This window comes from Protopterus annectens, chromosome 4.part0 (genome assembly GCF_019279795.1).
Source record: "Protopterus annectens isolate FY-2018-M chromosome 4.part0, PAN1.0, whole genome shotgun sequence".
Lineage (NCBI taxonomy): Eukaryota > Metazoa > Chordata > Ceratodontiformes > Protopteridae > Protopterus > Protopterus annectens.
Window position 1 is genome coordinate 1110051295 of NC_056733.1, and position 12211 is coordinate 1110063505.

A 12211-nucleotide genomic window follows, 5' to 3' on the forward strand; every position below is an offset into this window, starting at 1 on the left:
TTTTAGCTGGAGCTGTTAGGAAGGCTTTTATTCTGTAAAGTGACCCTAGCTTTTTATTGATGGTTTTGATAGTTTAGTTAAAATGTAGGTCAAATTTTAGATTATTATCTATGATGACACCTAATAGTTTTATAGAGGGGTCAGGGGAGATTATTGTGCCATCATTTGATTTTATGGTAAAGGTGAAAGCGGTAGACCTAAGTGTTGGTGAAAATAACAGCATTTTAGTTTTTTGGGGATTTAGGATCAGACTATGTTCAGAAAGCCAGTTTTCTATTGTATTAAAGGTGGTCTGGGTAGCTGACCATAACTCTACTGGAGATGTGGCTGAGCAAATCAGAGTAGAGCCATCAGCATATTGGATACAGCTGACGTTTGGGATGACAGTATAAAGGTCATTAATGAAGATGGAGAACAGCAAGGGCCCTAGTATAGAGCCTTGTGGTACTCCAAGGGTGTTAGGTAGAAGGTTAGAGAGTTTGTTCTGCCAGAGGACAGCCTGCTGTCGACCATTCAAGTAGGATTGAAACCATTTAAGGGCTCCAGTATCTAGACAGAATGTTTGCAGGGTGTGGATTAAAAGTTGGTGATCAGCCGTATCGAATGCCTTGGAAAGATCCAAGAAGAGGGCTGAGGATATTTAATTATTGTTGCGAGTATGGTTTATGGTGTTGGTAAAGGCTAGGAGGGCTGAAGTAGTGCTGTGATGAGGACGGAAGTCATGCTGAGTGTCTGCCATAAGGTGATTCTGGATTAGGTGGTGCATGAGTTGTCTATGAATACATTTTTCCATAATCTTTGCAAGTGGAGAGAGTATAGCTATTGGCCTGTAATTGGAGAATTCAGTAGAGCTGCCTCCTTTGTGAAGTGGGATTACATAGGATATTTTCCAGATGGTGGGAATTTTAGCTTCTACTATGGTTCGATTGATTAGTATTGAGACTGGGTAAGCAGTAGCATCAGCTGACTTTTGTATGTATTCTGCAGGGAGTTGATCAGCAGAAAGTGTAGTGGGTTTTAATTGTTTGATCAAGGTACGGATAAGTGAAGTGGCGACTGGTTGGAAGCTGAACGCAAGTAGGTTTCTAGGGGTGCTACTTTCAGGACCAGGGGAGCTAGGAGGTAGTTGGCTAGCTAGGGCTTGAATTGTCTCAGTAAAGAATTGGTTAAAACTATCAAACATCTTCAGGGGTTTTATCAATAGTAGCAGCAGGGATTGGGGTTGAAGTTTGTCCAGGATGTAGTAGATTATTTAAACCTGCCCAAAACTTCTGAGGGTTATTTTGATTTTACTGTCTGTAAATTACAGTAGTATTGTTTTTTGTCTTGTAAATTGATTTAAAAATTGGTTTTGTTCCTGGATTTGTCTGTATTTAATGTGATCTTGAGGGTCTTTAGAAGAACGCCATAAAGCCCATGCTTTGTTTCTAAGGGTAATTTTGAGTTTATACTCTTTAGAAAGCCATGGCGCAGTTTTTGCCCTGGTTCTCTTTGAACGAACAGGTGCATGCAAATCAAGGATCTCAAGGAATTTGTTAAAGTATGCTACTGCTTCCTCTAAGGAGGAGGTGTTTTAGAATAGACCAATTACATGAGTTTAGTTCTTGTTGGAATTTGGCAGGGTCAATGTTTTTATTGTTTCTAACCTTTCTGAGTAAGGGTTGTTGGGAATTAATGGTTTTGTGCTTAATTACATATGTGAGAAGGTGATCGCTTAGGCCATCAAGGAGGGTACCAGAGGTGTACAGTTGGGGGTGACTATTTGAGTACCCAGTCAAGTATACTTTCTTTTTGGTTGGGTTTACCTATCCTGGTAGGGGTGGATATAATTTGTGTAAATGCATGCAGGTTAATATGGGTGGTTTGGGATTCTGAGGAACAGGTGCCCCAGTCTATGTTAAAGTCTCCAAGTAGTAGGGTTTCTTGGAGGCAGTGACATGATAGCCATTGTAGGATATCTTCAAATGTAGATATATTGTTACCTGGGGGAATGTACATACAGATGATATTAATGCATTTATTTTTATTAAGTTGCAATTTGGCGGCAAGAATCTCTGAGTTATTAATCTGAGGTGGTTGTATTACATCTATGGTGACATTCAACTCAGATTTATAGAGTACAGCTACCCCAACCCCTTCCTCGAAGCACGACCCAGCCTGTGTATGTTGTACCCAGGTGGTAACACTTCATTGTCTTTTTTTAGTGTTAGGTTTTAACCAGGTTTCAGATAAACAGAGAATCTCGGGGGAGTGGACATCCAGAAGTGCATGCAGTTCATGTACCTTGTTATTAATGCTTGTAATATTGAGATGACAGACTAGGAGAGAGTTAGTTGGCCTATTAATTGTAGGTTTGTAGCTTAGATTGCAAGTAGAGGGGGTATGTGTATCTGAAGTGAGTGGGCCAGGGTTGGGGTGAATATCGCCACCAAGTATTAGGTTGAGTGTATACTTGGTGATTAACTTCAGGAATTTGTTTATTAGTTTGTGGTAGTGTTTGGATCTAGAGCTAATGTGCCTGGGGTTGAGATGTTGATAGACTGAACAAGATGTTGGATAGGCTCTGGTACTGTAAGTATGGTTGAAGGTGGGAGGATTTACAGCTGGGGTGATAGTATGGCCTTTTGGGACCTGAAATCCCATGAGAAACTGGTTTTCATACAAGGTAAGGGGGTATGGTGCGAACAAGATGGGTAGTAAAGAGGAGTATATCATTATCTGTGATTCAGCTAGTGAGTTAAGGAACTGTTTTACCTGGTGATGCAACACCAGAAGATAGAGTGGTGAGGTAAAGGTACTGGAAGGGGGATGGGAGAATGCCAGATGAAAGCTAATAGGTGCTATTAAAATGTAGGTAGAAGAATGAGTGCGGGTGGAATTATCCCAGATGAAAGCAGATAGGATCTAGAAAGTGGGGGAGTGGCTATAGTACTATACATTTAGAAGTACTGGGGTCGAGAGGGAATTGTGGGCAGGGAGGGGAGCGAAGAGAGCCCGAGCGTAGCGGGGCTATTGCAGTTTACAAGGTTTCCTAAGGTGTCCTAAAGCTATAAGGTAAGTATTATAGCTCTTAATGTAAGAGTCAATTTACTTAAGTTACAGGGGAAGGAGGCAACCACTCAAGTAGAAAAAAAGAGCCCTATGGCTGACCAATATGGTGACCTGCTTAATTACCCAGCAGTGTAAGTGAAAGTTTAACAAATGCTTTTTGTGTGTGCAACCTACTCTGTTTAAATGCTGAGAGAAACTGATTGCAGTCCTGTAGACACCGTTTTGTAGGTAATATAGATAACTTCTCCTTACCCATTTTTTAAAGCACTGCCATGTACAGGTTGTTTTTCTTGCCCCATGTCTTACAATCTTTTCATTGCACAGCAGTACTGGCAAACTGGACACTGTCAGTGCAAGTGGATGTACCGGCAGGAAGTCCTTTTGTCTTTATATAAAATATTGGTTTTGGTAAGTAAACTAGACAGATGGCTCTCATCTGCTTCAGTGGGCATCTTCATTCTTTTTATTAAGAATACTGAACAGCCAGTTTTAGACTGGTTTGTTCATTAGCTTGAAAGGAAAAGGGGGAGGTGGAGAGAGTGGGGTTATACCAGAGTGGACTATAGGTTATTGGTATTGGTCAAGTTGAGTCCCCAGACAGATTTCTTCCGATGTGGAGACTTAAAAAATAAAAAAAAGAGAGAGAGAAGTTTAGCTCTTTTTTAGAGCTGATATTATTAAGTTAAGATCCAGATGGGGACTTCCTTCTGCATGGAATGAAGTAGATGACTGGCATGTCCCCCCTCCCACAAAATTAGTTATACGCACTTGTTTGGGAAATTGCAGTTTCAGAGAGTTATTAAATGACACTGCTTGGTGAAGAATGCACTGGGTAGCCATATCTGAAGCGTAAATTGTACTTATTACAATGGAGGAGATTTGGGCGGTGAAAGGATCTTCTTTCGGATTTTCCCAGTTAGGGGTCACCACAGCAGAACAACAGTCTGCAGAATGATTGGCAGTGGAGTTTTACAGTGACGAGTTGCCAGCCTGACGTCCAACTTTCACAGAAGGCGCGCACACACTCGCACCTAGGGCCAATTTAGAGTGTCCAGTCCATCTACAGCATGTCTCTGGGATGCGGGAGTAAACAGGAGCAACCAGAGGAAACCCACCCGACCACAGGCAGGACATGCAGACTCTGCACAGAAGGCATCCCAGCCAGGAATCAAACCAGAGAACCTCTTGCTGTGAAGTGGCAATGCTAACCACTGCAAGTAAATTAAGCTGCTGTGGGATGGGGAAGTGCAGTGTTTTTCTGTTATCAATGATAGAGATGGGGGGAGATTTGCTGAAGGAGACAAATGTTGAATAAAGATTTTGTGGTGGTTGAGGAAGCTAGAGGTGATTGAGATGAAGTGCCTGAGACAGCTGGTAGGGTGCACACTGTGGGACAGAAGAAATTATAGAAGCCAAAGTAGCTGTAGTTTCAGAGAAGATAGAAGAGAACCGATTATGTTGGTTCCGGCACATGTGCAGGAAGGCAGAGGATGATTTAATGAAGATGTTTGAGAGACTGGAAGAATACCTCTCAACTGTCCGTGATATTCAGGGATGTCCCTGATTTTGACTCCAAATTTAGCTCTGTCCCTCTTATTTCCTCCTACAACTGGTGACTTTCAGAGAAAAGGTGGTGAATTGCACTTTATTAACTTCATTTACTTCTGAAAATGTACATTGACATTGATAAACATTCTCTTATTCTGTCAATGTAAGTTAATAGTCCAATATTTTGTGTCCCTGATTATTTCTGGATTTGTCCCTGATTCTGTTATTGGTTGCCCTCAGTCGGCCTGAATAACAAAGTCTTGGGTCCTGTGTCGGTTGCTGTCTCCTCCTCCATAACGTCAGGGGTATAAAACATGCAGCCGACGGCATTTTAATCAGTTTTTCTTGCTCCAGATGTCAGGTGCCCCCCAAATGGGGATGGTGGGTGGGTAACCTGGACTGCAACAATGAATACACTCCAACATCTACATTTATGGTAAGTGTACACAACTGTACTATGTTCATCGTGTTTCACTGTTGCAGTCATTACATTTGGGTAGAATCCCAAAGCTATGGATGGGAGGATGGAACTAAACAGCATTAGGAGCAGCTATAAAGGCTCTGCAGGACTGCAGTGGCAAAGCCTGCCCTGGATTAGAGAAGAGAGGTAAATTTATAATGCTTTGTGAATGTATGAACAAAGCTCCAAGTAGCAGCTTCTAGAATGCTTTAGCAATTGGGATAAGCCCTGGCTGCTGTCTGCTGCTTGCCCAGCGTCTAACCTCAGTGTGTCACCCTGCTCATCCTGTGCTTCCAGCACTAGTCAGTAGGAATCTAAAGGACCCTCTCCAAATATCGGCGGGTCACCTCACTGCATAACTACCCTACAATCCCTCTCTCAAGGACACCAGTAAAGTATGTCTGCTGAATAATTCCTGCCAGAAAGACTTTCTATTATTGTACCACTAACACAGGTGTTAAAGCCAGTCCTGAGCTAGGACAGCCAGCAGCCTCTACTCCCCTCTTCTGTATCTTCACAACCTCTCTCCTCTAACGTGCATAGGATACCCCTTTTGTCTTACACCCACTGTTCCTTGTTGTCCACCAACTTACTCCCTTGACATGGTAAATCACCAGATTCTCATCAAAATACTTAAATCTCTGTCACTAGATACATCTTCCATAAAGTGGTTCCAGTCCTACCTAGATAAAAGACAACAGGCTGTACTATGGTACAAGTCTCTCTCCACCATCCTGCCCGTTAACCTTGGTGTCCCTCAAGGGTCCATCCTAGGACCTCTACTTTTCTCCATATTTATTAATGACCTTCATCTATCCATCCCCCAAGCCACATGCATACAATTGCTGATGACTCCACACTGATATGCTCAGCCACTTCCTCTTCTGAACTTCATTCTCTTACCCAGAAAGTATTTAATACAGTTGAACAATGGTTCACACAGCAGTGCCTTCTCCTAAACCCCCCAAAAACTAAACTCCTCCTCTTCTCTCCTGCTCACAAGTCCTCTCCTTTTGATTTCTCAGTTATATCCACCAATAAAACTTTTATCACCAGACCCAATCACCAAACTACTGGGTATCACCATTGATAACAATCTGAACTTTGATATCCATATCAACAATACTATAAAAACTGTCAACAAAAAACTTGTCTCTCTCTATAGGATTAAAACCTTCCTTTTACCTACAGCTAAAACCACTATAGCTCACACTAATCTAATCTCTTCACTTCTTTATGCCTCACCCATTTTTACTAAGCTATCTAAAAATAACCTCAGCAAATTGGAAATGTCCTACAATAACATTGCCAGATTTGCTACAGGCAACCCATTTAGAACCCACCATTGCATTAACCTAAAGCAGTTGGGATGGCTTGAACTACAAAACCTGATTAAATTCCGCCAACTATCCTTAGCCCATAACGCTCTTTATAAACCTTCCAATACTCCTATTCTATCTACCCTCATCACCCCCTATAAAAATCTGAAGTACTTAAGGTCATCTTACAAACTTCTAGTACATACCTCTAAACCGAACAACAAGGCTGGCGACTCTCTCTTCTCTAATACTGTTGGAAAAGCCTTGAATCTTCTCCCCAGTGAACTTTCCTCACTGTCACTCTTCAAAAACGAATTTAAACTGTTGCTCAGAACACACTGGTTATGCCCCTGTACTAAACATGACTAGTCATGTGTCTCTTCGAACTTGGCTCTACCTACCCTTTCTACTCATAAACTGTTATTCCTTCCTTATTGACCATAATTACTATCTCCCTCTAGAATATTATATATTGTACCCGTATGCTATATTATGCCTGCATTCTGTACTGCTAGGCTGTTGTCCTCACTAAATTTTCTGTGTTAAGCTGTAATATGCATTGTAAATATAATTCTTGTTTACTGTTGCTTATTTATGTGTTGTTTTCATTGTTCTGTCTTGGAGCCTATCTTCCCAGGCCTCTAATGAAAATGGACATGTATCCAGTTAGACTAGCCCGGTCAACAAATGTAAAATAAGAATAAAATAATAAATAAAAATTTGTCCCTGATTGGTTTACAGCTATGGGAAGAAGGCAAGATGGAAAGGATGCCCAACCAAGAGATTTATGGATTGCATGAGAGAGAACCTATGACAGTCGGGCATAACTGTCGAAGTAGAGTGGCACTGAATCTAGGGAAAGAAATGGAAATTTGTCGATAAGACACCCAGACCCCATGTAGGAAAAATTGGGGGATAGGGGGTTGATGGTGATCACATTTAACAAAATTCTCAGGGCAGGTTATGTACCACCTGATTGGGTAAAGTCCCACATAGTTCTGATATTTAATGAGTGGTATTTAATGAGTGGTTGTAAATTGAAGTTGCCTGATAACAGACTAGTGAGTCTTCAACAGTAGTGAAATGTTTTGAACAATATTTATTTCAACACTTCTACACTATTAGACAACCAATAGCACAGATTTATGAGGGTGCATGGTACATTAGCAAGATTAACAACTTTTTGTTTGCAATTTAGTATCTAAAACCTTAGACCTTGCAGAAACGTTTGTGTGATCATATACTTCACACAGTACTGTTAAGTTGGGAAGCCCTGTTTCAAAACACGGTCTCCAAATGTATTTCCAAGTCTATCTCTTTCTGTTATATTCTCCATGGTAAGACCCTGCCAAATAGAGAGAAGAATTACTCTCTGTAGCAGTCTCCTCTTCTGGTGCCTTCTTCAAAGGCATTGATTCCATCTCTCTGTTATTTAGGCTACTACCTGGACATCATTGCACACTTTCACTAAGTATTATGGAATTTTTATGTATTTTGCAGATGTATAAGACCTCCTCTGCTACTTCTGTCATGTTAGGACTTGTAGACAGCATTCTTCTCACCAGTCGTATCACTCTCGATAACTGCTTAATTTAGGAATCACCCACAAGTGTAGAATACTACAGCAGTGATCTAAGGAAGGACATAGCACATTTGTGTAAAAACTTATTGTAACAGTAGATGTCCTACTGATCACTATTGCATGCAGTATTGCTTCCATTCCCTCATTTCCCCCCATCTCTTCTCCTTCCTTGTGCTATGTGGACCAAGGTGGACAGTCTCCCCCCCTCTTATCTGGACATGTTTTTTTTTTTTTCTTTCTTGGTACACTTAGACTTTCCCCAGGGTTCTCCTGGGGAAGATGGTCTGAGGATCTAACACACATGTACACTTATGTACCCCTACACCAGTGGGCTGAGGTCCTAAGTCAGATGTACTAAGTGTGAAGAAGCTTTTCGGCTTTTGTAAGCTGTCTGGTCATCAAATTACCCTTTGCAGGATAAGCAGTAAGTATTGGAATGCTGCAACAGTGATGAGGACGACATCTAATGCGTAACCATTTGAAATGTTGGAACCCGCTAGCTAAATGTTGCAAGCCCTGAAAAGCTGAGACTGGCCGTAAAACAGACTTGCATATACAAACTCTGACATGCCATTTCTCACAGTATTCCCTTTTCTCTGAGATATGACTATCTTGGAGTTGGTATAACATAGATTATATATATATATATATATATATATATATATATATATATATATATATATATATATATATATATAGTATAGCCTAAGCTGCACTGTAGTGTGCTGTGTGTGGCAGTAGTGATACATTGAGCCATTTTTTGTAACCAGTGTTAATATGTAAATACATAGTGCTGGTATCTTTGTGTAACTCTGTGATTTGTGTTTCACAGTTGCAGTCATTACATTTGGGTTATCTGCTTGCAGGTAGCCCTCAGTCGGCCTGATTAACAAAGTCTCTGGTCCTGCGTCAGTTGCTGTCCCTTCTTCCATGACGTCAGGGGTATAAAACATGCAGCCAACACCATTACATCAGTCTTTCTTGCCGTGCGGTGCCCGAAGCAGATGCAGTTCGCAAGTGTCGGCCGACTCCTGAAATTTTCATTTTCGAGTTTCAGAACCAAAGTCTTCAACTAAAGCTAAGTACCCCCGTTGGGGAAACTTTTTTTTCTTGCCCCTTACTGATGTCAGTAAAAGTTACTAATTGCATTACTTGTGGAAAGCAAATACCTCTCAAAGATTTTCATTCATACTGTATTCCTTGCCTAGGCCCTGACCACGATGTACCTTGCTGTTGGTTTTGTGCTTTATTTAATCAGCGCACACTCCATTGTTTATATATTTTCGCCTCTACATATTTCAGTTCTCAGTTTAATTATCCAGAAATGTCATCGGTTAGCCATCCGACTACAGGGATTCTGAAAAAACGCAAAGACAGAGACAGGCCGCTGAGGTCCAAAACTGTCGATGACTCTTCTCCTAAGCCAGTCGCCAGTTCGCTGGTACTCAGTGAGGCGCTTTCGCCACCCCTGATACCCACTACTTCTTATTCGCAGGCCTCTACTGAAACCCATTCGGAGTCCGGAATGCCGCGAGATGCTTCAACTATGGAACCCGCGGATGTCTCTACCATGGATGGGTCCGGAGCTGCTGCGCAGGCACTGGCTTCTGAGGGTGTATTCAGGCCTACGGACTTGTATATTAAACTGACGCCTCCTTTACTTGGGCCTAAATCTCAATCCATGCCTACAAAAAATGACGCCCAGGCCACATGCTCAGGCCTCTATGCCTAAAAAACAAATTATAAGAATGGCTGAAGATCTAATAACTCTAATCAGGGGTAGCCAACCTCCTCCCCTTCTAAAAGGCCTAGGACTGAAGTTGATTATGAATCTTCTGATCAGGATTCTGTTTTTTCTGATTCTTCTGATGATCTGGATTTGCCCTCATCTACTTATGAAGATTCTGATGCAGAGGACTCCATTCCCTCTGCTTCCCGTCATGAGGATTTTTCTTTTTGGGAAACCTTACATACTCTAAGGGAGCATTTCCACGGGGAAAGCCAGGATTTTCTGAATCAAAAAAGAGGCTTAGGGATTTCCTTCTCCTACCTCAGCATAGGCCTTTAGCTATTCCTCCTGTACTAGACATTGTTGGTTATGCTTTCTCGGAATCTAGTTTGGCCCCTGATTCCCTGCCTCCTGCTCCCATAAAACCTGACCAATACTACAGGGTCCTGGAGTCCCACAAGTTCCTTTTTAAAAAATTATTTTGCAAAATCCAGAGACTATTTCACAGGGGCCCAAGGGCATTAAGGCTTCTACTGCTAAAAAATCCTACCCCTTCTGATAGCGATTCCAGGGCACTGCATAGATTGGGTAAGAAGGTTTACATTTCTGCAACCTTGGCCATTAGGGCTTTAAACTGCCAGTTTCGTATGTTAAAGTATCAGCAACATGTTACTGGACTGCTTAAACAGAAAATTATGTTGATTCCTGACTGTGTGGAAAATAAAGAATTACAGGATTTAATGCATTCTGCCGAACAAGTTGGAAAACTTACTTTGCAATGTGGTTTTGATTCATTAGAGGCCTCTTGCATGGGTGCTGTTACTGGTCTGTGCTCAGAAGGCATGCTTGGCTCAAGGAGAAATCCTTGCCTGATCATGTTAAAGCTAAATTGTTGGATGCTTCTTTAAATCAGGACCGCCTGTTTGGCAACAAGGCTGAGGAAGTTCTTAAAAAAGATGGAAGATGAAGCTAAATCTATGCAAATTGTTAGATTTTTTACAAGTTCAGCCTCTTAGATTTAGTAGGCACTGGCCTTCTAAGCATTGGTCCTTTCCAGCTCCTTCCAGGTCTTTTCAAGCCAAACCCAGACTCGGCAAAAAACCCTAGGTTTCAGTCCCAGGGGACACACAGACCTAAGCAGTGGACGGCCTCCACTTCCAAATCTGGGAATAATAAGACACCCCCCCCCCATGATAAACTGTCTCAATGACTTCCTTTTAAAATTTCCAAGCACTTATCAACTGACTGCTCCTTTGGGGGGGAAGGATTGTTCTTCATGCAAAGAATTGGGAACTCATTACCCAGGACAAATGGATTTTAAATATAGTGCCCCAGGGATACAGATTTCACTTCCACACGTTGCCAACACCAAGCGGGTGGCCGGACCTACCCCCAAATCAGTGGGCAGAGGCCCAAAAACAAGTACTTTATCTTAAGCATGGGGGCTGTTGAACTGGTACCAGAAGAGGAAAAGGAACACGGTTTCTACTCGAGACTTTTCATGGTACTCAGAAAATACAATTCTTGGCATCCTATCCTGGACCTGTCTACTCTAAACACCTTTTTGGAGATTCCAAAATTCAAGATGCTGATTCTTCACCAATTACTTCCTATGCTAGGCAAAGATGCCTGGTTGGCAACACTAGATTTAAAAGAAGCATACCTGTACATCCCAATCAGAGAATCTTGCAGAAGATATCTACACTTCAAAGCAGGCTGCACGCACTGTCAGTTCTCTGCACTGCCTTTTGGCTTATCTACTGCGCCCAGGGTATTCACAAAGTGCCTAGCTCCAGTTATTGCATTTTGCAGACAAAGAAATATTCAAATATGTCCATACCTGGACGATTGTCTAATTCAGGCAGAAAGCCAGGACGTACTTTTGAATCATCTGGCCTTTGTACAAAGGGTTCTAACTTGTCTGGGGTACACCATAAATGAAAATAAATCACACCTGGTACCCTGTCAACAAATTATATTCCCGGGAGCAAGCTTGAGTACAACTTCCCATATGGCTTGCCTCACACCAGAGAAACAGTCATTTGACAAACTACTTCAAACAAGTGGCCACAAAAACCCTGCTGTCTGCAAGACAAATACTGCAGGCCTTGGGGTTCATGGCCTCCTGCATTTTTCTAATTCCATATGCAAGACTGCATATGAGGAAACTTCAGTGGTATCTAAAAAGCCTATGGTGTCAACATTCTCAAGACCTGGAAACCATGATTCCTATCATACCTTGCCTTTGCCTAGAGTTCCTTTGTTGGGGAGAGGCCTGCCACCACAACAAGGGACTACCTTTCACACCACCCCCTGCCGCCCAAACCTTAACAACAGACGCATCAGACTATGCATGGGGGGCTCACCTGGCAGGGAAGTGCATTCAGGGCAAATGGAACCCAAGTCAAATGCACCTGCATATCAATCAAAAAGAAATGTTAGCTGTACAGAGCATTCTGTACAGCTAACAAGGACCACATTCTTCCAGGACAACTAATGGTAAAGACTGACAACACCACTGT

General features: G+C 42.0%; 1 protein-coding gene across 2 annotated transcripts in view; it reads left to right on the forward strand.

Annotated features, from left to right (window-relative positions):
- MAT2B (methionine adenosyltransferase 2B) overlaps nt 1–12211 on the forward strand; it is a 459887-nt gene that overhangs the window by 55039 nt on the left and 392637 nt on the right. The gene's annotated exons all lie outside the window — the stretch shown is intronic.